At 44.8% G+C, this 26,642-nt stretch overlaps 1 protein-coding gene across 9 annotated transcripts in view; it reads left to right on the forward strand.

The window, feature by feature from the left end:
- The window catches only part of KLF12 (KLF transcription factor 12), a 256,306-nt gene that overhangs the window by 25,428 nt on the left and 204,236 nt on the right, over positions 1-26,642 (forward strand). The window lies entirely within an intron of this gene.

Consider the following 26,642-nt stretch of genomic DNA (forward strand, 5'->3'; position numbering starts at 1 on the left):
ATACTTATCACAAAGAAGAAAAAAAAAAAAACCAAAACCCCAAACCCAAAGAAGTCAAAACAAGTGGAAAAACAGTTGAGGTCTCAGCGCATCAGCATCATGGAAAAGAAAGTTTGAAGGTAGACAAATCCCTCTTGTAAGTGACCACAAAATGCACTGTATTGTCTGTGTGCGTGTGTGTATATATATATATAAAAGTAGCTATTCTAGTTATATTTTCATATATATAAATACAGTCTTTTCTGTTTGTTTCACCCATCCTTCACTTGATTGTCGCTGTGCTGTACAAGAACTGCTTTGCACTTTCTTGGGTGTTTATGTCATTTCAGTACAACTGGTGCTTGCACATCAAGTGAGCCCATAGCAGTGATGGTTCACAGCTCTCTCTGGCTCTTTGCTCTTCTTGACCTACTCTTGTTTCTCCCTTCTACTCAGAAAGCAGCTCCTTGCATCAAATCTACTTGAGATACATCAAGATAACTTTTCCCTTACCTTTTAAACCCCTTTACAACCCTTTACGCTGGGGTTTTTGGTTTGTTTGTTCCCTAGCATGTCTTGTCTGTATTCACGATGGACATTCATTTTCTCCTATTTCACCTTACTGGTTGGTATCCAGCCCAAAGGTTACATGCATATGAATCTGTCATCTTTGCTCAAACTTTTTATTTTTCAAGGAGATAACTTTTTCCCTTATTGTGTGATGAGCATCTTTTGGTCTCTGTGTCTCTCTTCTGTACCTGTCTTTGTAGACTTTGAGTCCTCTTGGGTAAGGACTTAATGTGGAGTTGGGCTTAATGATGGGTGCTCAAAAAACCCCCACCCAGCAGCCTGCTAACCAGCCCATCGGTAAGGATGTTGCACCCCCAGGTCCACTGAAAGTGAGAGAGCACATCAGCTACGCCGGTGGCAGCCGCTGGGCTTTCGGCATGTTTCTTGTGCTGGTGCTGGAGCCTGCTCTATAGGTGGGGAGGATGCTTGGAGGCAGGATTGGTCCTGCTGGGTTTGCAGCCCTGTGGGCAGGAGGGGAGGTGTTGGGGCGGCTCTGTCAGGTGGAGGAGAGGGCTCCCAGCGCAGCACTGCAGTGCAGCAGCAGCAGGAATGGGAAAGGCAAAATGTGATGCTGTCTGGTCGGCAACTGAGATTTTAAAAAAAAAAAAAAAAAGGGGGGGGGGGGGGAAGACAGTGTTAACAGTTTAATGGCAGCCGGGAGGTTTTTGCAGAAGTCTGGAAAGTTTATGACATTGTTGATAATAGCATGCAAATCCTCATGCTTAACAAAGCTTTAGTAGGCTATCAAGTGACATTAGCTACTGACACGGTGCTTAACTCCTATGCCATAACATGTATAGCTGAACAAGAAATGTAAAAAAAAATAGGCTTCTTCAAGTCACGTTTTTGGCTGAAAATGCCATCAGAAGTTAAATGCTTTTTTTTTTTTTTTTTTCTTTTTTGGGTCTGTCTTACTGCATGTGTAAGGATATCTTCAGGCAAGACTGACTTGCCCAGGCCTGGTTCCACGGCCGAGGTGTGTCCTGTGATGTGCTGTAATGGTTTGGCCCTTGTGGTTCTGTGGTGCTGGTGCTTTGTGTGCTGGAGCTCCTGGCATCCTGCGAGGCGGCCTCTGTGCGGCCGCGCTTCAAAGCTTGCTCCTTCCCGTCTGATTCACGCGGCAGCTGGGGCACTGAAATTGAATCCCACTATGTTGGAAGTAAAAAAGAAAGTTGGTTGTGGACTGTTTTTAGAGAAAACATCACGGACAAAGAATTTCCTCAAGGAGCCCTGAATGGGATTTGGTACTTCCGTGCATCTTTGGGGGAGGGAGCACGGGGGAGGGGGAGGCAGCACTGGGCGTACGAGGGCCAGCATGTATTTCAGGGATCACTTATATTTTCACTGATTGTAATTAATAGCTTTGTTTTTCAGATGTGTGATTTGAAAATGGGGTAAAAAAATTCCTAAAATTGCTCAGATAGTTTCAGAAGTAAAACTTGTTGTGGGGTAGGCGGCAGCTCTGCTGCACCTCTGATTTTCGCCTCCATTTTTCTGTGCTGTTCAATTGTCTTATGTGTGTGTGTAACAACAGTGGAAATTAGAAACTTGGAAAAGTTCAAAGTCTAACTTTTCCAGAACGCGACCTCTACCATCTCAGGCATGAGCAGGCTCTGGCAGATAGATATCTTACTTGGCAATTACTTCTGCTCAGCAGTAACAAATGTAGCAAGGTACTAAAGAGCTTTTAATGCTCCCTTTGAACAAGTTGATAAAATGTGATGGAGAGAAGCCAGAGGAGATGAATTGAGCGCAGTTTGTTAATGGTGCTGCAGCAAATCATGGTAGTCTGAGTGTTGCCATCAGCTTCGTTCTCCCCTCTTCTGCTCAAAAGTACCCCTGCCATGCTGCAGAGAAGTGGAAATACTTTGTGAGTCTGATGGTACGTATTTCTCCTTTACCTTCCTCTATGCAGTCTCCACCAATCTTCATCATCCTGTTACACTGAGTTTTTGGCAGCGTTCTCTGAAGGCTTCGTGTTGTCAGTGGGGATCAGTCAGAGCCAAGTCCTCTGGTCGCTCCTGTGCAGACTGCAGGAAGGTGTGCTGGTGGTGGCAGATGTCCCTCACCGTGCTCTGTGCTTGTAAACATCAGAAAAGACATTAAGTGCCAAGCATGCTTCGCCAGGAAACTAGCGAACCTCTTTGGTTTTTACTTAATTTTGAATTGAAGAATGGGCCTCAGATGTAAACATTAATATTAAAGATCCTTCCACTAGCGGTCCTTGACCCGCATCTGCATCCCCCTCTTTGTCCTCTGAGGAGTTAAAGACCTAAGTATTTTGTGCAAATGATGTTTTCTCTAGGTTGTTCTCTTCCACGTGCCAAGTAGTTCTGTCACCTTGCAGACTGTGAGGGTAAAAGCTGTTTCCCCTGCGTTCAGTCACTGCAGTTCGGCGTCTGGTTTAGCCTCATTGCCTAGATGTCCTCCCTCTATCAGCAGTGGTAGACGGACAGGTCTCCAAAGGGTGTTTCCTCCCACCAGTCACAGAAATGAATCTTAAAAGAGGATAAATTGCTGTCTGGAGGTGGTTGTCTTTTTTCCTTGACTACAGAGGGAGCCTTGGACTGTTAGCTTTAGTTAAAAGTGTTTAGATAGCTAACGTTAGGTGAGCTGGAATCCACCCTTAGTTTATAGCACAAGTTGAGTAGTTGAGGTCGCCTTTTTTCTGCATTATCCTCCTCCTGGTTGAGGAGGATAATGCAGAAAATATTGAATAAAAAAACCTAAGAGACTGCTACAGTTGTGGTGTTTGATGTATCCCCACCAGAAGCCCTGAGTAAAGGATAATGGTTTCTTGAAAACTGAATTTGCATAATATGCAAGGGATGGTTATCAAATCAGTCAGGCACATGTAAATCTTCTCTTTAGTCACCCTTTTCTTTCCTTTTGCTCTGAATTCCTGACCTTCTGTTCCATGATTTAATGGAGTTATTCAATTAAATACTTGCTTTTTTCCTTCTTTTTTTTCTCTGAATTTCTTCCCTACTCCTTCTGATCCATCTCTTTCTAAATGAGGTTTACTCCCTCTCGTTTTCCCTTCACCCACCCGTAAGTGTATTCAGTCTTGCCTGGGAAAGGGGCATGAAATGGTTGTCTTCCTCTCCTCCCTCTGAAAGGTTTATCTGGCAAGTTCATGAATTTCCTTTATTCCCAAGAGCAGCTCATAAAGGATAGATTTCTTCTCCCAAGTGCAGTGAATTTGAGGTGATTGCCAGAGCATTGTTCTTCTCAACAGCTTATTTTTCTCTGTGGATGGACCCTCCTCCGCAACTATTTTTAGAGCACTGATTAAGTGATAATTTAAGTTTGTGTTCAGGCTTCCCTGAAGTAGCCAGTAAGGTAATCCAGTACCACTTGGTTGGTGGGTTTGGTATTCTGGACAGAGCACCAGCAAACTCGTGCCCTGAAGCTCAGATGAAAAATGTAACCCAAATTTTTCTCGGAGACTGCAGGGAAGCCCTGGCCCATCCCTTCCTCTGTGCAATGTCACCAGTTTTCAGCTGGGCTGTTTCAGGTGGCAAGGAGAAGGTAGATCACTGTGCTGAAGTGATTGGATCAGTATACATGGTTCACGTGCGACTTCTGCGAGGCAACCGCATCGTATGTCCAGAAGCAGGGCTGTGCTGGCACAGGGGTTTGGGTGACCTGAGCAGACGGCTGCAGGAGGAGGCAAGCCAACAGGCTCTGCCGAGGCTAACGTTGCTGGACCCCCTCACGCAGAGCACGTGTTCGGCGCTGGAGAAAGGAGACCTCCGGAGATCCACCGTCATCTCCCCCCAGCTCCTCCAAGGCGTGAGGTACATGTTTTGTGCTTCTCAAAGCACGTGGAGATTTTGGTATGTAGGCTGGGCAAGGTTGGCCAGCCTGACTTGCTGCCTCGCTGCGGAACTCCCTTCCCTCTCCTGAGTGCTCTCACTCATTGCAGCTGTGTTGCTTCCCAGCTGCTGCTTCTGTGTGTTTCTTGCCTGCTGTGAAAGGCTTGTAAGCCTTGCCACTGACCTCTCTCCTTTGCTAGGAGCTTGATGCATCTGCAGCAGGGTCTCTGTGCCCTCGGAAGAAGTGTTACTTGCTTTCCCTGGCTAGTAGCTCTGCATTCAGTGGCCCAGTTGCAATGTCAGACTAGGATTGTATCACTGGCATCATTTGCACCACTGAGCCATTTCAGTGGGCTGTGGGTGTGACTGGTGTGAAACGACTCCTTAGTGGGCAGTTCCCAGTACCTTTGCAGTGTTTAATTGCTGGTATCCCCACATGTGTGTCCCTTTAGTAATACTTTGTAGGTGATGTACGAAGCTTGCTTCACCTTAGTCTTGCAGTGATCTGACGCTGCTCTGACAGCCCACGTGGCCAGAGACACTGCGTTCTGGGCTGTGGTTGCGCTCATCTGCCAGTAACCTACCAAATGAATTGCTGCTGGGATTTCCACCTATGCTGTTGGGCTGTCAGCTTGGGATTAGTTTCTTTTGCAGCACAAAACTCTCAGAAGTATTAACAGAAAAGGTACAACCCATGAAGGTGTTCACAGAACAGTTAGCAGCTATGCAGAAGACTGCTCTCACAGGGTAGCCCTAAAGCATATGGGTAAGTAATGGTTGTGTTGTTAAAAGTTGAAGTATGTCCTTAGGAACCCCTTCTTGCAAAGGTTTACCTGTAAGCACAAGTCGAGGTTGTTGCTCTGTTCAGTTGGGTTTGTCTCTGCTGTGTGCAGGCCAGATGCTTTAAAATACTAAAAAAGTATTTCTTCCCAGAAGTTCTTCCAGGTATGTTGGGGTCCTGCTGCGTCTAAGGGCTCCATCTGCTTTTCATTCAAGCTCTGGGCTATCTCCAATTTGCAGTTCTGTACTTGAGGATCTTCCTATTTACTGAGTTTTCCTTGTCACGTGGCAACCTATCTGCTTTATTTGGTTTATTTTTGTCGGAGATCTGCAAATGGCTCATCTGGGGTAGAAAAGACCCCTTTGTTGTGAGTCTCAGCAGTCAACAGCAACAGGCTTGGAAGATGGCCCAGATCCCAGCTGCCCAGGCCCCGATGTGGCCAGCTTCCATGTACGTGGCACCCCACTAGTCTTCTGCAGACAGATGGCTTACGCCAGAGTTGCAGCTCGGTGCTGGTAGACCCAGACCCTTATCAGTGTCTTGCGGTAGTCACTAGCTCTGTTGTGCTTACGTGTAGTCTTTCAGTGTGGGATGGGATGTCAGAAACAATTTTTGCTAGTGTGGGGGCCAGGACCTCTGAGCTGCTTATGGTCAAGTTGTTATTGGATCATTACGCCCAGTCTGTATAGCAAAACAAGAGGAAGAAAGTGCCGTCCACAGTTGTCTTACTCCTGTTTGCTTTATAAGATGAGAATAGTTTAAGGGTCCTTTTTGGTAAGAAGGAGTATGAAGGCCTATGCAGCCATGAGATAGGTGACCCTGACACCCTGCCATGCTGCTGTGATGGTGACTTTCTGGCACGAATGTCACAGCTGCTCTTCAGACCAGTTCCATGTCCAGTTCCTTCTTACTTCCTGGCTTCTCTCGATGGATCTAGGACTCGCTTGGCTTCTTGGTCTTTCAGTGGTGCATTCCTCAGTCCTTCACCCCGAGGAGCTCCTATTTTCTCTTACAGCCCTCTCCCAAATGCCATGATTCCCTCTAAAAGGAGGGTTTTGAAGGCTAAAGGATGAAAAACCTGGAACACAGTGTTACTAAATACAGGGCGCAGGCAGAAAGCTCCTACCCAGATGACTTACGCTCCCTTTCGGTGGTGGTAGGAAAGCTTCAGAGAGTAAATGCCTAAAGATCAGACAGGAGATGGGAATTAGTGATGGGATCGGTCTCCAGGTCTGTCCGAGTCCAATAAATATGTTCAGCTTCCTTTCCATAGTAAAATTGGCGTCTCCACGTAACTAACGTGTTGGATTTTAGTCGGCCACCTGTATGTAACAAATAACTCTATCTTAAAAATGAACAAAGCACAAACCACAAAAAAAAAAGTATTTGGAGCTGATGCTCTTTTCTTTTTATTTCTTTCTCTGTCCATCGCCATTCCTCCTTTTCGTGTAATTCCCCCCTTTTCTTCAGAAGGCTCTTCCATTGCAACTTCAGGCTGTTGATGGCAGAAAAGTAGGCTATGGTCCTGCATCGTGACAGGCCACAGACGCTGAGTACCACCTGCTGAGGGGATGTGCTGAGAATACGCTACCCCTGAGATGCTGCTAGGGGATGTCCGTTTTGGGGGGGAAGCAGGCTGGTCCTCTTATGACATTCCAGAAGTGCCTTTTAGAAGTGATCTCTTATGTATGACCTCCGTACTAAGCATTTATGTGCTGTTGTACCAACAGTTTCAAGAGGGCCGTCAGAAATAAGTAGATTTGTCTATTCAAACCACCACATCTTTATTTCTGGACATAAATCACGAGTTAAAATTTCTGAAAGCCTCTTAGTCATTTTGACTTTGAATGAGAAATAGGCTCCAAAACCTAGCAGCTTTAGCAGCGTCTCTGGAGCATCTGAAGTGGAGAGATGATTTGGAAAATGACCTGTGTGGTACTGAGGTGGTTAATTAAGGTTTCTTACATAAATTCAGTTCAAGCCTTTTTGCCTTATGAAACCTACTCCTGTATGGGCACAGATGACCGCTGCCAGAGCAGTGATGTTTTCTGTCTGCATCGTGACCACGCCTGGGCCTCGGCTGAAATCTTACACAGGTGACTCACGTCCTTGGTAGTCTGATCCTGAAAAAGGTGTGGAGTGGCCATGGGCCAAAAAAGTGCGTCGGCTGTGCCACCTGATCCGTAAGCACAATTCCAGGTGGCTCCTCCGGCTAGGTGTGCACAAGCGAGGTGCTGCCGCGGTCCCCCGAAACGCGGCTCCGCGAGCTCGGCGGTTGGGGTAGGGGTGCAGCCGTGGCAGCGCGCTCTTCGGGCTTTGCCTGGAGGCAGGGCTGTGAAACTGGGATGCATCACAGGTGCTGGCACTCGGCACCCATTTGTGCATTGAGGTGTAAAGCATCGATCGTAAAATATCCCCTGGTGATTTATGGTCTTGTTGGAGCAAAGCTTACCGACACAGATGTTCTTTTAAAGTTTATTTAAGAAAGTTTATTTAAGTCATCTTCTTGAGTATTTTGTACTGTTTAGGGGGCTGAATCTCCATCTCCTCCTACTCCTGCGTGCATCACAGGTGTTTTGGGCACTGCCACTCTTGCAGGCTTTTCCTAACTGTCCTGTTGGATTTTGGTGTGCCCCATAGCCCTTTATATCTCTCTTGCTAATCTGCCTCTCCAGAGTCTCCCTGCGTTATGGCAGAACAGCAGCAGTGTGAAATTTAGGCTTGCTTGTTAATTTTGGGGTTGTCCCCAGGTTTTCTGGAGAGGAACACTTTCGCTCTGAAGCGGCGTAGCAAGGTACAACAGTAGCACTGGGAGCATTTCTGTAGCTCATTGCCTCATGATATGCTTGCTTGCGTTTGGAAAGTTATCTCTGCAGTCATAACTTCTAGGTTTCCTTTTTTCTGATAGGGAAGATTAGGTTCTGTGGAACCAGATGACACTTGTGAAGGTTTCCTACTCGCCAGGTGTGTGCAGATGTGTGGATTTTTCAGTTTTTGTGTTCAAAAGAGAAATTCTTTCTTTCATTTTGACTAAAGGGGAAAAAAAAAAAGTGAACATTCAGACTTGGGGGGGAGGAAATATTAGACCCACCCTTTTCTACCCAGGAGCAGACTGCTGCTTCTGCCAACTGGCCTCTTTGAGAGAGCCAGCGAAGTTGTCAAGCCCGTCTATTTTCATCCACTGACACAGTGCACCGAGGCAGCTGGAGGTGCAGGCACACAGCAAGCAAGAGAGGGAGGGAGAGTGGGTTTTATTTTTCCTTCCTTTGCTCCCCCAGCAGCAGAAATTTTTTCTTGCTGATTGACAGCATCACCATTTCAACCCTGTTGAGGTTTTGGTAGATGGAGTGATCTGAAGGGGCTGGAAACATCTCAGCCAAAAGTACTGAAGGGGCACCTCAACATTTGTCATCTAAAGAAACTGGTCTCAGCCTCACATGCGTGTGGCTTGGTGTCAAGCTGCTGGGATGCCGTTGTTGAACTAACCGAGTCACTGTGGGTAGGTGAAATGGTGACCATGGGGGGCTGCAGGCAGGATCCTTGATTTAAACAACAAAATGGAAGTTTTTTGACTAAGTAAAGGTCAGAAATGCCAAGGGTGCTATTAGCTGACTCAGTCCTGCAGGAGATGATCAGAAAAGTGGTACTACCAGAAGTAGGACACACGTAATTTATAATTTATCAGTATATAGGAAAACACATTTAATGTCCTGCTGTGCAATAAATGTATCCACTACAGGATCACCAAAGAGTGATAAGATGCTCTGCTTGTTTTTTTAATTCGCCTCTTTTCACCTAGTTGAAAAAAAAAAAAAAGTTGCTTTTGTTCTTTACTGTTCACTTTATCAAGAGCTTTATCTCGTGTGCTTTTATCTGCAGGGTTAGAAGAGTGAATGATGCATAGGATCCTGCCTTGAGGATTACATATTTGCCACCACAGCATATTTAAAGGTGTACCATGAACTTCATATTGTGAGCAATTAGTGAAAACTGTTATTTCTGAAACATGAAAATACTAACTATTAACTGTACACAGCCTGAAGGAGTATGCTGGCAGCCTCTCAGCTGGCTTAGGGAAGAGTCAGGCTGTTTTGGAGGTAGGCACAGAAGCGCTATCTTACTGTGATGTGTAGTTAATAGAACTAGACAGAGTTGTGGCATGACTGCGTTCGGGGGTCACGATGGTGAAGGATGCCATGATTCATCCTGATGTAGCAGGGGAGCCTTGGCAGGAAGCCGCCGTGTTTATAAGAAGCGGGGTAACCACAACTGCTGGCAGCCCTGAAAGATTCCACCGTGGCTTTCGTTATGAATTGCAGGCATGGCTGCTGAAAACTCGGATTAAAAAAAAAGTTTAAATACCAGTGGGAGACATCATGTGAAGGAGACATGAGTTCTGGCTCCCAATAATAATAAAAATTTCTGGTTCCGCATCTGTCACGGTTGTTGTAAGACAGGAAAGGATCAAAGATCAAATAATTCCAAAACACCAATTAGGTTGTGTTTTTTTTTTTTTTTTGTAATGTGAAATTGGCATTGGGGAGGAGTGGGGAAAGAGGAAGGCCACCGTCGTTTTGGTTTGTTTCGGTAGAAATGGAGAGGATGGGCTCCTTGCAGTCCACTGTTCACTTCACCTCTCCTATCAGTGGTTTTGTTCTGTTGCAGAAATCAAGTGGTTTGGTTTTTGGTTTTGTTTTAAAATGCTTTCTGAAAATGACAGGCTGCATTCGCCTGACTCTGTTGAAATAATGTTTCATCTTAATCATTTGAATGCCACACAAATACATGTCACTGGCAGCCTGACCTGGAATTTAGATCGAAGCCAGTAAAGAAACTCCAAGTTCTGCAGTAATTTTTATTTCATACAAGGGATGCATTTTTCTGTTTAAGTGAAGGGAAATCCCTGGAAGCTACACACCTCAGTCAAGGTTGAATCTATCCCAATGTGATGCATGTTTTCTAGTGTAGGTAGATTATATTTACGCGTAAAGAATCAGAAGTGAAGTTCCCAGTCTTTGACTATAATAACAAATGAGGCATATGAGCCAGGATTTTTGGCTGACGTGTTATTGTGAAAGAAAGCGTCAGTCAGTTTTGCCTCCTTAACATCATTTATGTGAAAATGGTTTAAATTGCCAAAGATAAATGAAGAATTTTTGGCCAAGCTTTTGCACTGCAAATCTGTTTCTCTACTGTGGTGGAAGCATGGATTTTGTTTTTAACCTGCTATATTATTTCACGTAAGAGGTGGTATTAGTCACCTTTGAAAAGAAGTTTTGTTTTCTTTGTTGGCTTTTTATTCTGGAGCCTATTAATCTCTTTACTCTTTCTAGTCTTGTGTATCTTTTTCTGGTGCGTTACTGTGAATGCTTGAAAGGATGCTGAACCTTTGTGGTACCAGGCTCAGTCCTGCCTGTTGTTTCTTCCAGGTAAGTACTGACTTCTATGAGATCTCTGCCATTTTGTAGCTCTGAGCTGGGCTCGCCTTGGTCCTTGCAGGGCCAGGTACCTGGTTGCCAAAGCTCAGTGCCCTGCGCCGCTTCTGCTTTGCCTGTGGCATTGCTCCTTGCTTTGCTGGCCCCTCCCGGGGAGTCAGAAAAAGGGCAGCCTGTCCCCACTGCCCTCTGCTAACCTGCCACAAGCTCAGCTGATGAATTGCATAAGCGCTGTGCATGAAATCAGTGCCGAAAGGAAAGCACAGGGGCGGGGGGGAGTGCAGGGTAAGTTGCTGCACGTTTATAGTTTGGTTCTTACTTGGTGCTTCTTGGCATCCCGTGTCGGAGGGAAATTTGACGAAACTTAGCAGACAGTTAATTCTGAACTTGACTGACGTTATCTGCTTCCTCAGAGGTCAGGAAAGTGCAGACTTGAGCTTGTTTTGGTCACTGCTGAGGTTGGATTACAAGCATGGCATGTGGGCTGGGCGAATGATGAACTCTCCAGCTGGGGAGGGAGGAACAAAGAGCTCGAATCTGGCTGGTCTGCACCTCGTTTTGTAACTGAGTAACTAGATTAGGTCCTTTTTATATATCATACCTTGCTCTTGTGCAGCATTTGCACATAATGTGCAGTTACGGGTGGCCTAGATTCATGTTGGCTTGGTTAAATGTAGCAGTCACTTTCATAAAATGTCTTAATGGGTTACGGAGGTGCTGATGGCTGTCCCCCGTCTTGTGACATCTTTGTAGAGAACGTGGAATTCCCTTACATATATTCTTTATGTGGCTTTGTTTGGCATATCCTGTAATAAATCTATTGGGATCAACATGTTTAAAAACCTCTTCCTCTTTGATACCTCTGCTGTTGTGGTGAGAGACATTACTCAAGCTGGAGTCCTTGTTACCTTAAAAGACAGTTATTAGGAGCACATTTGCTATTGGGAGCTTTGGACTTTGGACTTTCTGAATTTGCCCAGACCTCTGTTTACTGCAGAGCACAGCACAAACCCCTTGTGCCTAGCTGTGTTACGGACAGAGGTGGTCACTGGGCATTGTAATTTTTGTGCTAAGAAATGAATTCTGCAGCTGCATGAGTTTTTGTCTTTTGGGAAGTTCAGTGAACAGTTTCTAGCTGCCTTCTTATGTTTGTAAATTTACCAGGCAGGGGAAGTGCCTAAAACCGTGGGTTTCTCCCCCCCCCCCGTGATACAGATCTGAAGCTTCTGGGTTGGAAAACTTTGATATTGCAGAGCAATGCAAATATGTAGAGGGCTGTGATACCATTAAATCTATTACAACAAATTAGTCTTGTAATGTCTGTACGGAACAATTAAAGTTCAGAGTGCCGTTTTGCATTGACACCCACGCCTCCTGAAAGCCACAAGAGTCTTTTAGGTTTCTCAATTATGTGCTTCCCAGCCTTAAAGAGGAGGTTTAAGAGAGCAATAGGACACATAAAATCTAACCGCTTTAAGACGTCTCGAGTTGGATGCTTCTGAGAAGCCCAGCCTCCTCTGAAAATCCTGGCTGACAGTGCAGGTTTTGTTTTATTTTTTATGTTTGGGTTTTTTTGTTTTTTTTTTTACTGTAGACTCCAGCAGCTGACAAAGTTGAGCCCAGAGGATTCGCAGTGGCCTGAGAGAGCCCTGTGAGAGAGGTAGGGGTGCGTTGGGGACTGGACCCCCTTTCTCCTCCTTGCCTATGTCAGTCCAGCCCCCAGCACCAGGCGTTTGGTGGAGCACCTCATCTGGGTGAAGAAGCCTGGGTGTGCTTTCTTGTTGCTGTGGCACAAGTCAAGCAACCTGCGGTTGCGTGCAAAGACCTGGTGGCATTTTGGATCAGGGGAGATGAGAAATCAGCAGGACCGGAGGACGGATCTGTTTGAGAGACAAGGGGTGTGAGTGGGTGTGGGAAGTAGGTGGTGGGGAGGGATGGGCATGCCACTTGGCACGGGGGTATTGTACCCTCTCACATCTCTAGACATCCTTCAGTGGGAAGGAAGAGGTTTGCAGTTCCCGCGTGCTGCTGCTCCGACCAGAGCAGGTGACAGCTGCCTGTAAGAGCATGAGCCAGTGGTTTTTAGAAGTAGCAGACACCCACAAGAGGTTTTTCTTTCCTCCTAAGCAAAATTTTTCAGGTTCTCTGATAAACTCCTCTTTTGGCTGCTCCCACCTACCTCTCCAGAGCTTCCCGTTTTGGAATTTAGCTTCAAAAGGCATTTGAGGGCTGTTTGGGTTTGGGCTCAGAGATGTAGAACTTAAAAGCAGGCTGATAGACCAGAACAGGACTTGATTTTTTGGAAGGCCAAAGTGAATTCTACCTGCCCAGAAGTCTGAGGGCAGAAATAAGAGCCCACATATGGACGAGAAAGTTAACAATACGTTTGTGAAACCAAAGAGCAGGTGGTGGGAAGACAGACAGAAATACCAGTAAGGAAAGCTCTGGGGTGTGAGCGTAGTGATGCAAGAAAGTTTACCAGCACAGATCATAACATGAAATATGATTTTTAGGGGGAGGAAGATCTTTGAGGGCATTTTGGTGGTGATGGTGACAGTCATGATGGAGAAGAGGAATTCAGTTCTGGACATGCCTCTTCCTGTGCTTCAAAATTGGACAGAAAGCTGTACTCTTTGTCCTTTCCAAACCAAACGCTGCTTTCCAGGCACAGCCCAAGCATGGAAAATCTGATGCTGAATGGTAGGAGCTTCCTTCTGGAAGCGACCATGAGAGAGTTAGCATGGCAATGCTTGTGTGACCCTACAGTTAAGACTGTCCAATTTAACACCCTGTCGTGAATCGTATTTCCCACTTTCCTTTTTGAGTGTCTTCTGTTCTGAAGACAGGGAGATTAAACTTTAATATTACTTGGTGACCATAAATATCTCCTTTCTAGGTGTTTGAATCTGTGGTAGGATAGCCATTTAACAGTTCTGTTATTTTTAAATTACCTACATTGCCTGAAAGACGAAATGAAGGCTAAGTGACCCCCTCAGGTGATGCTGGTGGTTGTTATCAAATATGTTGTGGTTATGTCTTCCTGTTTGGGGCTCTTTCCTGTTTGAACATGGCAGCGTTGCAGCAAGAGACTTCTCCAACTTTTTTGTTGGTTCACAGATCCCGAAAAGTGGGAATTTTGGACTATTTTGGAAATGACAAGAACACAGGAGGGAGGCAGAGCATTCCTCGTGCAGTACGTGGAAAAGAATTGAAGCTCAGAGCTACGTTTCCAGATACCCAGGTTGTGATTGCCTTAAAAGACTACTGAAAAAATAAGGGGAACTGCTTTTACGGTGAGAGATGGTTGAATTGAAAGGAGCATGCTCAGGAGACTATACCTTATGACCTTTAGAAAAGCCTGGAAAAGCTGGATCTCGCCAAATACATTCCTTTTTCCTAGCCTTTCAGAAAACTGAAGATACACATAGTGTGTGTTAATTTTTATACAACAAGACATCTTGGATAAGATGAGCTGTATCTCCTCTTTTCTCCTCCTTTCTGACTTTTCTCCGTTTCTTGCTACAGACCATCTATTTCCTTAATGATGCTCAGACTCTTCTAGATCTTGCTGCTCCATCCCTCTTTCCCGAGGTCATTCTCAAATCATCCATGTTCTCATGACTAAAGATAAACAAATGTGCAGGTGCATGTGGGGCACAAAAAGAAGAATGAAATAACTCCAAATCCCCCAAACCCTGTACCGCACATGTGGTTTTTCCAAGGAAAGATTTGAGAGACTAAGCTTAAGATGACAGATGTTAGTTATGTTTCTTTATGTCCTTTTGGAAGATGCTCAGATACTATGGAGCAAAGGACCTGAATTAATTCCATTTGTTTAAATATCCTCATACCTTTTACATTTTGCTTTCTTTATGGTTGGTGGACTTGAGATTGTTTTGTAACTGCGTGATCTTTTTTTCCTGCCTGGGGCAAACAATTTAAATACACTAATAATTCACATAACTCTTTTTGAGACTGTCGTATTTTTTATCTAGGAACAAACATGCAAAAAAAAAAAAAAAAAAGCACCAGAATGTTATAAGAGAGGCTTTCATAGAATCATAGAGTCATAGAATCATTTCGGTTGGAAAAGACCTTCAAGATCATCGAGTCCAACCATTAACCATGCCCCCTAAACCATGCCCTGGAGTACCCTGTCCACTCGCTTTTTGAATACCTCCAGGGATGGTGACTCAACCACTTCCCTGGGCAGCCCATTCCAATGTTTGACAACCCTCTCAGTAAAAAAATTTTCCTAATATCTAACCTAAATCTCCCTTGCCTCAACTTGAGGCCATTTCCTCTTGTCCTATCTCCAGACACCTGACAGAAGAGACCAGCACCCACCTCACTACAACCCCCTTTCAGGTAGTTGTAGAGAGCGATAAGGTCTCCCCTCAGCCTCCTCTTTTCTAGACTGAACAACCCCAGATCCCTCAGCCGCTCCTCATAAGACTTGTGCTCCAGGCCCCTCACCAACTTGGTTGCCCTTCTCTGGACACGCTCCAGCACCTCCATGTCTTTCCTGTGGTGAGGGGCCCAAAACTGAACACGGTACTCGAGGTGCGGCCTCACCAGTGCCGAGTACAGGGGAACAACCACCTCCCTGTTCCTGCTGGCCACATTATTTCTGATACAGGCCAGGATGCGATTGGCCTTCTTGGCCACCTGGGCACACTGCTGGCTCATATTCAGCCGTCTGTTGACCAGCATGCCCAGGTCTTTCTCTGCCGGGCAGCTTTCCAGCCACTCTTCCCCAAGCCTGTAGCGCTGCATGGGGTTGCCGTGACCGAAGTGCAGGACCCGGCACTTGGCCGTGTTAAACTTCATACAATTGGCCTCAGCCCATCAATCCAGCCTGTCCAGATCTCTCTGTAGAGCCTCCCTACCCTCAAGCAGATCGACCCTGCCTCCCAACTTGGTGTCGTCTGCAAACTTGCTGAGGGTGCACTCAATCCCCTCATCCAAATCATCAATAAAGATATTAAACAGAACTGGCCCCAACACCGAGCCCTGGGGAACACCACTCGTGACCCGCCGCCAACTGGATTTCACCCCATTCACCACGACCCTCTGGGCTCGGCCATCCAGCCAGTTTTTCACCCAGTGAATCGTGCACTTATCCAGGCCACGAGATGCCAGCTTCTCAAGGAGTATGCCATGAGAGGCAGTGTCAAAGGCCTTGCTGAAGTCTAGGAAAATAACATCGACAGCCTTTCCCTCATCCACTAGGCGGGTCACCTGGTCATAGAAGGAGATCAGGTTGGTCAAGCAGGACCTGCCTTTCATAAACCCATGCTGACTGGGCCTGATCCCCCTCTTATCCTGGACTTGCCATGTGAGTGCTTTCAAAACAAACTGTTCCATAATCTTTCCCGGTACCGAGGTCAGGCTGACAGGCCTGTAGTTCCTCAGATCCTCCCTCTGACCCTTCTTATAAATGGGAGTCACATTGGCAAGCCTCCAGTCCTCTGGGACCTCCCCTGTTGACCAGGAACGCTGATAGATGATAGAGAGTGGCTTGGCAAGGACCTCTGCCAGTTCCCTCAGTATTCTTGGATGGATCCCATCAGGTCCCATAGATTTGTGAGTGTCCAGGTGGCGTAACAGGTCTCTAACTAATTCTTCCTGGATTAAGGGGGGTATGTTATGCTCTTCATCCTTACCTTCCAGCTCATGAGGTGGAGTACCCTGAGGATGACTGGACTCACTATTAAAGACTGAGGCAAAGAAGGCATTAAGTACCTCGGCTTTTTCCTCATCACTGGTTGCTACGTTCCCTTCTGTATCCATTAAAGGATAGATATTCTCCTTGGGATTCTTTTTACTGTTAACATATTTGTAAAAACATTTTTTGTTGTCCCTTACACCAGTGGCCAGGTTTAGTTCTAGCTGAGCTTTTGCCTTTCTAATTTTCTCTCTGTATGATCTAACAAGATCCCTGTACTCCTCCCAAGTTGCCCGCCCTTTCCTCCAGAGATGATAAACTCTCCTTTTTTTCTTAAGTCCTAGCAAAAGCTCCCCATTCAGCCAGGCCGGTCGTTTTCCTCGGCGGTTTGACTTGCGGCACATGGGAATAGCCTGGTCCTGAGCCATTAAGATTTCCTTTTTAAAGAATGTCCATCCCTCCTGGACCCCTTTGCCCTTCAGGACCGTCTCCCAAGGGACTCTCTCAACCAGTGCCTTGAAGAGGCCAAAGTTAGCCCTCCGGAAGTCCATAGTGGTGGTTTTGCTGACCACCTTCTTTGCCTCACCAAGAATTGAAAATTCTACCATTTCATGGTCACTAAGCCCAAGACAGCCTCCAACCATCACACCTCCCACCTGTTCGTAAACAACAGGTCTAGCAAGGCTCCTCCCCTGGTTGGCTCACCCACCAGCTGTGTCAAGAAGTTATCTTCCACACACTCCAGGAACCTCCTAGATTGTTTACTCTCTGCTGTGTTGTATTTCCAGCAGATGTCTGGAAAGTTAAAGTCCCCCACAAGGACAAGGGCACACGATTCTGAGACTACTGCCAGCCGCTTGTAGAACGATTCATCCGTCTCTTCAACCTGGTCAGGCGGTCTATAACAGACTCCCAGCACAATATCTGTCTTATTGGCTTTCCCTCTCATCCTCACCCATAAGCATTCCACCTTGTCATCAGAATCGTGTAGCTCTGAACAGTCAAAACATTCCCTAACATAAAGAGCCACCCCACCACCTCTTCTACCTTGCCTGTCCCTTCTGAAGAGCTTGTAGCCATCCATTGCAGCACTCCAGTCATGCGAGTCATCCCACCATGTTTCCGTGATGGCGACTAAGTCATATCTATCCTGCTGCACAATGGCTTCCAGCTCCTGCTGTTTATTGCCCATGCTGCGTGCGTTGGCATAGATGCATTTGAGCTGGGTCATCGAATCCACCCCTAACATCGGCACGTTGCCCCCAGGCTCATCTCTGGTGCACCTAGTTTTATCCCTTACCCCCTTCGAACCTAGTTTAAAGCCCTTTAAACTCTTTCCTCTTAGTACGTTGGTTTCTGCAGCTGTAAAACTCTTTACAAAATAATCACCTAAAATTTCTGTGATGACAAGGATTTGGCTCCTTAATGCCAAAGCACTTCCTGAATTTAGTTGTTACCTAGTGTTTGTCAAGACAGTGGCATTTGTTTTGATTTCAGAGCAGCTCAGTTTTCAGCTGGAAGAAGTCTGAAGCTGTGTTTTTGATTCAGGACAAGAAGCTGGAACGATAACGATGCATTCTTCCTTCTGCAGCAGGCTTCCTATAGGAAGCTACTGAAGTGCTCAATGCTTCTGTACCTCACTGTGTGCTTTAGTCATTTGAAATGTTAATGCTCTGGAAATGATTGCTTTGGAAATTAATTAAATTTGGAGATTGTTGCATGAAGGTGGTCTCATGCAGACTTTATTTTGGAGATTGTTGCATGAAGGTGGTCTCATGCAGACTTTATTTTTTTTTTTAATATACCTAAGTATATAAATATGTAATATTTATTTATATAATATATAAAAACAATATATATATTTAATGATTCATATTTTTTAAAACTATTTTAACAATGAAGGGTACTATCCAGAAGAGAAGGATATTTAATTTTAATTTTTATTTAATTAATGAATTTTAATTTTTAAAATTAAAAAACAGTCTTACGAGAGCAGCTTACAACTTGCTCGTCATATATTTTATGTCTTGGCTTTTGGAATTCAACATACATTAGTTGCAGTTCTCTTTATTCTCAGCCATTATTGAGGGACATTGTACATATACTCCAGGGCAGGGAGGTGATGAATAAGAGGTGGTCAGGCAGGAGCAAGTCCAAAGTCTTGTTTTTAAAGCTTCTCATGGATTATAAATAATTGTGGTCAGAATGTTCCACATACTCTGTTTTGTTCTGCCTGTTGGACAAAATGAGTTAAAGCAAAGAGCATCTTCAGACCATCAAGGTATAAGTTTCTGTAGTTACATTCGCAAAATAGTAACAAGAAAAAGCTTGCATTTGACAGTAGGTATTTTAAGAGGTAGGTTCTATGTATTGCTCCATATAAATTCCAGATATATAGTGAAGGAGGTGAATGGAAAATAAAAAAGAAAATGCTTTAAAGGTAGATGAGGAATAAAAGGAATATAGGATGTTGTCCTTTTAAGTAAGATGATTTAATCAATAAATCCATAGGAAACCAGTGTATAACAGTGCTATAGCCATAAAGCAAATACTATTATTGAAATATTAATCTTGCAAGTGGGAAAAGTATCTTGCATAGTGTAATCTGGTGCTCTTCATGGTGGTATTTGATGCTTGTGCAAGGGCCACCTACCTGCGATGACCTGACCTGAACTTTTCCTTTTAGGGCTAGTGGTTTTACCAAGCACACCTGGAAGTTTGCTGTGAGATTTGTGCTCGGCTCTAGAAGCCTTTCTTCCTCCCCTTGGCAGTAAGGGGAGCCTTGGGTGATGGCTTCAGATGTGCTGCTGCCCAAAGGTACCACTGATCAGATGCCTGCATTTTTGATCAGAGGATGTCCATGAAGTCTAGCAGTGTCCTCTTTACATGTTCCCAGGACATCTACTGTTACTTCCCAGGGGCAAAGCTGCCGAATTCTTCAGCTTCAGTACTTCAGCCTTTGAGCTCCTTTCCCATGATTTTGTAATTAGTTGCAAACAAACTTAAATGTTCTGCCCACATGGAAAATAGGGGAAGGTGGTTCAAAGAAGCAGCAGGAGTCAAGGAGAGTAAAGGGAACCATAAAATATCCAACAAATACCGATTTGGTAATATTAGCAAAACATATGTCCTATGTCATGCAGTATGCGTTTATTTTAAAAGGGATTTGAAGCAGTTGCAGAATCTTGAAACTACCAGATTTAGACTTGTCTCACCTAATGATGTGCTGGAGGCTACGTCTACACGAGCAGGTGATCTGGAGCAGCAGAAGCAGATGGAAACAATGAAAACAGTTGTTATTGCAGACCCTTATGACCCTGCTGGGCACTGGAGTGCATTTGGTGTGCAGCTGGAGCGGGGCTTCTTGTTTAGCATCCTCCAAACGCAACCTGGTTTGCATGCACCGCGGCTCCCCTGGGAACCAGGGTAAGCTGATAGCCCAAGCCATCGTGCTGGTACAGAGGTGGGCTCCATGTAGCAAGGTCCCTCCAGAGATGGACACATCTGCAGGGGCGGTTCAACTCTTCTGACTCTCTTCATTTGACTACATTTGAAACTGAGGGTCACCAAATTCCTAATTAGGGTAGTTTGGCATTTAGAACTTGTGGAGCAAAGCTCAACTTAACTGCTTGAAGAGTAGTAGATGAATGCTCCTTTTGCCACAGAGTTTGTGGTCCTGTGTTATAACTCTCTGTTCTCAGTTACTGCTTCAATGAAAGATTTGTTGCACACTAAATTTTCTGAAGTTTAGAGCAGACCCAAACTCACAGAAAAATGCTTCTTCCCCTTCTCAGAAAGGGAAGAGGTCTCATTTTATTTATTTACTCTGCACTTGGTTTGTGGAGTGATTGTCTCTTTATCTGGCATCCTCATTTGGCCTGGATATTCCTCAGGGCACAACGATGAATCATTCATCTGTGCATGGGGTGAGACACTTTCTTTTTTTAATGAATAATATTGTGGCAGAACTTGCGCTTTTTTTTTCCCTTGGGAATTGCTGCTGCGTAGAAAATCAACGAAACAGGACATAGCTATGTAAGAGATGAATCGCCCCTCACCGCGTACTGGAGGATGTCACTGTAGGAGTCACAGTGCAACGTGCCGTGTGGATGCTGTCCATTTGGGATGTAATCATACAGAGGACCATTGCCCCAGGTCCCCTCGCCTGGGGGCTTTGTCCCTTTGACACCTGTAGGGTCACTTAATTTCCTTGTTTAATTTTCCCATGGCGTACAAGCAGGATGTGTTGCCTTATAGTGAATCTTGAATAGGTAATTAGGTTTTTAGATGTGATTTATAATTTATGTATCTGTTGATTTTGTCACGATTACTCGGTCTCCTTTCCTTTGCCAGTCTGAGAAATGAGCCGTAGAATTGTGTAACTGTTGGCTTACACTATAATTCATGTGTTATTTGTGCCTCTGGACCAAAGGGCCAGGGAAAGACAATAGCAACAGTCATGAAGGACTTAAAATAAGTTGACTTAAGTCAAACCCCAAACAGTTAATGCTCCAAGGATACTGGAATAGGAATATATTCTAGGTTTTTAAATGCATAAGCTTGGAACATGGCTAGTTACCTTAAAATTCAGTTGCCTATTACACACAAATTAGTATTTTTGTGTGCTATGTGGAGTTTTTTTAGCGTGAAAGAGATTGATTGCCAAAGTGGATTAATGCCTTTCACATCTGTAAGTCTTAGTTCAGATCAAAAGTGAAATAAGCCATAACGTGTTCAGAGCGGACATGTGCGCACATCGTAAATACTGCCGCACAGGCTGGCCTGGTTTGAGAATTAAGAGCTCCTTTTTTTCGTAGGAGGGATTCAGTGCTAAAATATTAGTATTTCATAAGCACCACAGATTTAGCCTCAATTATTTTTTTTCAATTATTATTTGGATTAATCCCCAAATCATTCGCATTGGAAAATTTCCAGTCAAACTTTTTTTTTTTAAAATTGTATGTTACAATTTTAAAGTTTTATAGCCACGGGATTTGAAGGACTGCAGTTGTCTGGCGTTTTTCCAGCTAGTCCAGCTGTCTTCAGAGGAACCGAGTAGTTCGGCAAAGTGTGATGTGGGCTCTTTTTTTAAATCCATCACTGAGAAAGCGAGAGAAACGGGCAGTAGCCGTGGTGAGGGCTTTATTGTGTGAGTACTTCCTGCCTTTTCATCTCGACCTCCCAAAATTTGCTCTTCTTCTAGGGTTTTCCTTTTTAGTGCCAGGTTTCCTGAGGGCATTCAGGCATGGGAAGCCTGGGGTTGTTACTCTGCTGCTTTCTTGGGATCTGCCGGGGGGGCGAGAGCTCCTGTTGCATCTTCTGCAGGTGTTGGTGCTGCTCTGAGATGGCCTTCTGCAAAAACGTGTGACGAGCTCTGTCCTGAGGGTCTCCGGCTACTGGAGGGGCCTCTGAGCATCCTCTGGGAAGGCAGGAGCAGCCTCCTCATCTTTTGGTCATAATGTGGGAGGGGTAGGGTTTCTGAGACTTGGTAAGACCACCAGTGAGTGTGGGACAGGGGCTCCCAGGTGCTTATTTGACATGGCTTACTTGGAAGTATGGGTGAACAAAGATTAAAGCAAACAGTGAACTGCAGGTGTGGACACTTCAGCAAATGCAGGCATGAAAAATCAATTTTTCACAAATGAAAGAGGAGAAAAAAAAATCAATAGGGAAAGGACTGTTACTTTCAATTTAAAGCCGGAGGAGTTGGGGTTGATCTCTGAGTTCATGCTTTCCTGTTCTCATTCACATGTTGCACGGCTCTGTTATTGGAGAACTGTAGACTGTGTCATATAGAGATCATTAAATATAAATGGCTGAAAGAATGTTGAAAGCTCCCCATCCTTACTTATTTATTTACTTGTCGGCTTGCAGATATTTCTCCCTCTGTGGTTAGCTCCTGTGGATGCTAGTTCCCTGTACAGGAGTATTGGAGCGCATCGAGCTTTTGCTGTTAAGTCCACCAGCCTTTTCCTCATGCATGTTTTGACAATATTTAAAGCACACGAATCAGACTGTAGTTATTGATCTGTGTTTGTTTCTTTTTCAACAGACTGTGATTCCATCTGGCTACCTGATGGTGAGAGTGCTCTGCAAAAACATGACCAATATTTTAAGTAGAAATACAGAATTTGACTTTGCAGTACTATCTGCGTGAGGTCTGATAAATAGGATGTGAGGAGACCCTGATAGGATGCAGAAGATCCTCTCATCTGCCCTTGGTGCAGCCTGCTGTAATGGCAGGGCCGAGTGCCAGTTTTTTATGTTAAAAACAAAAACGAGACAGTATTTTTGGCTGATTCCTATTGCTAGATTCCACGTTGCCAGACATGTCTGTAATAGCATTAACTGTGTGAGAGCTGTGCTATCTTGCAAATCTATTCGTGTGGAGACTTAGCCTGGTAGGTAGTAGGCAAAACCATGTACTGATGAAAAGACTCTTTCCTTATTAAAGCTCTGCAAAAGTGGAGGGCTTACTTGCAAACAAGCACTTGCTAGGTCTTGGCTCTGTTGGCATCTCAGGAGAGCACACAGAAGTGATCATCAGGAAGGTACTGCCAAGTTCATGAGCAATCTGCAAAACTACACATCTTTATCACTGTCTTCAATCTAGATCAACTATTTTTTCTAGTTTTGTTTGGGTTTGTTTGTTTTTTTTTTTTTAAATTTAATTGGATTTAATTTCTTTGCTGTGTATGACTCCAGCTATGCCAGTACAAAAGGGTGTTGGGAGAGGCACCCACACCCACTAAAGGCTTAGAGGTTTTGTAAAGGTAAGGGAGAGAAATAAGAGTCTGTCCTGACTTGGATCAGTTAATTTCTTTGCAAGAGCAGCTTACTGCGCGAGTGCAAGCATGCCAAGAGCAGCTGTGCTGAAGAATGCTTAAGCGCACATATTTATATTTGCATGTCTGTATGTACAGATAAATATGTAGTTATACATAGATATGCATATGTGTGTATATATGGATATGAAATACAATAAGGGAAGGTGACCTAGGCTTATTTCATTTAACACCTGATGGAGACACTGTGCTTAGGTAAAGTGTAGTTGGCACAATGCTCCTGCTATGGTCAAGGGAGAGGTAAAAAGCCCTTCTACATCTCAGGTGGGCTCTGACAATCTCCAGAGATGCCTGTCCCCGTGTAAACTGTGTGTAGGGAGAGTCTTGGACACCTCAGGTCCCCATCTGGGTGCTTTGATTAGATGTGTAATATTAAGGGGAGGCGGACATAGACCACGATGGCAAAAAATAATTTAAAAGGTAGGATTTTCAAATCGTCTGAATGACCGAGACAACTAAATGTGACTCTAGCTCTCAATGGGTTGTGTCTGAATGGCTGAGATGCTCTTGAAAATGCCTCTCAAGCTAATACATAAGGAGTTCTGAATTAAACTAGTAAGAGACGTACAGATTGCAAACCAATTACTATGTTCCCGTGTTCATGGAGCTCCGTGATAGGACCGTGCAAGCCAGGCAAGGAAACTTTGGGTTTTACCACACGTTCTCTTTCAGCTACTACACCAAAAACCTGCTACCCCAGCCTCACCCTGTCATAGGTTGCTACCTGCTCAAGTGTTGCATATTTGAGAGCATTATTGTTCCCTAATGGGGAATATCAGGTCTGAAAGGAGGGTAACCACTGGCTGGGGCAGTTTCAGCAGCAGTGGGCAGCATCTTCTTCAGCAGTGGTGGTTGGAGGAGGAAAAGTGCTTATACCCTCAGTCGTTTACATGTTGTGTTGCCGCGTGGAGAGTAGTTGTAAATGGCAATTCAGTCTTGTGTTTCTCTCCCTTCCTTGGCAGTTTCTTGAGGCTGTGCAACTTCTCTGTCCCTGCAACTTCTGATGTGATGTGAACCTGGTGCTTCTAATGAGGGGAGGTTATTGCAGGAAGAACCCTTGCCGTGTGGTTTGAGGAAAGGCTGTGTTATCGTTCTGAAACTTTTTTTGGCTAAGACTGCAGGAAGATAAGAGAGAGAAACAGGGAGGGGAAAAAAAATTCTTCATGGATACTCAGACTAACGATTTTAGGGGATTCTTTTATTATATATGTATGCACCTGGATGGGAAAATAGCTGAAGAGATTGGAAGAAACCAAGATGTTTGCTAGCTGGGGAGCAGAAAAAATATGAGTGTGTTGGACCCAGAGCGCTGCTGCAGTTCTAGGAGAGGTAAATAGCAGAGAAAACAAAGCTAGCCCTAGGCTTTAAAAGCAATCCCCCAGTATTATTTGGCTGTGGTCAGGTAGGGGTTGGAGAAAGCAGGGAAGTCTAGGATGGTGCGAATCTCTCTTGCTGTGGAGTTTGACTCCTTCCTCTGAGGTTGCTGTAGTTGCCAACAACTGAAAGTGCTTGCAAGAAATTGTTCAAGTACAGCAGAAGCCTGCATGGCGGGAGGGCTCCCGTGCTCCTGCAGAGCTTGAGCATGGGTGCAGTTGAGGTTATTTCCTCGTTCTGTCTTGCTATAGGTTTGCTAAAATTCAGAATAGCCAGAAATACTAATATAATTAAAATACTCCTACCAGTCCTGTCACCTTTTTATTATGCTCATAAATATAGGACATTGCCAGATATGTATACTGTAAAAGTAAGGAAAGCACAAGCATTACAACGAAGTAGCTTGAAATTTGCATTTTTCTGAATTTTTCCATCCTCTCATTTCTTTGGACACATTTTTTAGCTGTTTCCATATCTGACTCATCTTCATACTAGTGTCTCAATCACATTTGTCTAATGTTTTCTGTTTATGGCTCACTTACCTTTTTGTTTCTCTTTCCATTCTGGTCTCTTGCTCATGAGTATACATATGCAAAATGCTCTTGTGATTTGAAAACATTTAAAATCAATAGACATAGTTTGTCTCGAATTTGCTTTACTTCCTGACAGTGGTCAACTCATTCAGCTCTCTGATCCAACAGTTTCTGTAAAAACAGAGAAGCAGGAAAAAAACCCCAGACCACCGTACCCAACCAACCAACAACGAAAAAGACATTATTCCCGCAGAGGAGCTTCTTAAAGTACTTAAAATTTTCATACTGAAAGAGCTGTAGAAGTTTACACTGTTTCTTTTCTATTGCCGCTCTCCATCACGTACTCTGTTCTTCTTCCTTCTGCCCACCATTTTTTACTTTGTGTACTCTGTTCTCTTCCTCATGTTCATCTTTCCACTGCTCTTTTTCCTTCCTTTGTCCATCCTTTTCCTTTCCCAGAAGGAGATTATACTCCTGCTGTTCCTCCTGTCCCTAAAGGTAACTGCTGCCATTTGCCATGTCCCTCTCTTTGCCTTGGAGGAGACTCCTCTGCTCTGGTGCAACCATGTTCCTCGTTGCATGGTTGATGTGCTTGATCTGTTCATCTTCTTCCTCCAGGGAGAAAGTTTGGGAGTGCCTAAATCCTATTGAAAATCAGTGTATTCTTGCAGACTGCTGAAATGATTGCCCCAGTGGCTGTTTTTGGAGCTCCAGAGAAGGATCTGGTGTAATTGCAGAGAAAGGCCAAGGCCACCTGCAAATGATGGTCACACAAGGCATGTGTGGGGCTGGACCCGAATGAGGGACTTCAGTGACTTTCTTCAGGGAGTAGCCAAATGCATAAACCAGCTCTGGGAAGGTGGGAGCACCCTTGGTACAAGACTGGTCGTGCTGTCTTTTGCTTCTTGCCGTCTTCCAGAGAGCAAACCTCTTGTTCCTGGGTGGGAGAAGCTGAGCGTGGATTTGGGTCCTGCTGATCCAGGAGGAGCAGCTTAGTCCTCTCTGCCACTCCTAACAGGTGTGGAGAGTGGTGCCGACCCCCTGTTGCTGCTGCTCTGTTTTAGCCAAGAAGAGTGAAACGTTGCCAGCTCTTCTGAAGTGAATAATGTTTGTTCTTCTCTGGATGCGGGAGCTGCAAATCCGGTACCTCATGCAGAGGGTTTGGGTTTAAGATCGGCCTTTTTTGGTGCATTAGCAGTTTACTAATTCTGGTCATCTTTTAAAAGTGTGGGTGAAGGCTTCGATCCTGCTGTGAAGTGCCTCTTTCTTCCCACGCACACAGTCCCCATCACGGGCTTCTGGGTGGCGGAGCTTGGTCGCAGGACCAGGTGCCTGCGAGCTTGGAGCTGCAGTGGGGGATGTGTGGATGCTGCCGTGTACTGGATCTGATCTTCAGGTCTGCAGGTACCAAATAACGCTCAGCTTCCGCAAACTGAGTGGCTGTCCCTTCTAAACATTGGACTTCATGGTACCTTTTTGTTTGTGGTTCTGGTATTAGAATGTTGGGATTATGAACAGCTGGTGGTGAAAAATCATTGGGACAAAGTCAAAATCAAGCAGTTTGATCTGTAGTTTGAAGGGTACTTCGTTCCAAGAAGTTTAAAAAAAAAAAAAAAGTTTTTAAAATGAAAGCTGAGAT

This window comes from Harpia harpyja, chromosome 4 (genome assembly GCF_026419915.1).
Source record: "Harpia harpyja isolate bHarHar1 chromosome 4, bHarHar1 primary haplotype, whole genome shotgun sequence".
Lineage (NCBI taxonomy): Eukaryota > Metazoa > Chordata > Aves > Accipitriformes > Accipitridae > Harpia > Harpia harpyja.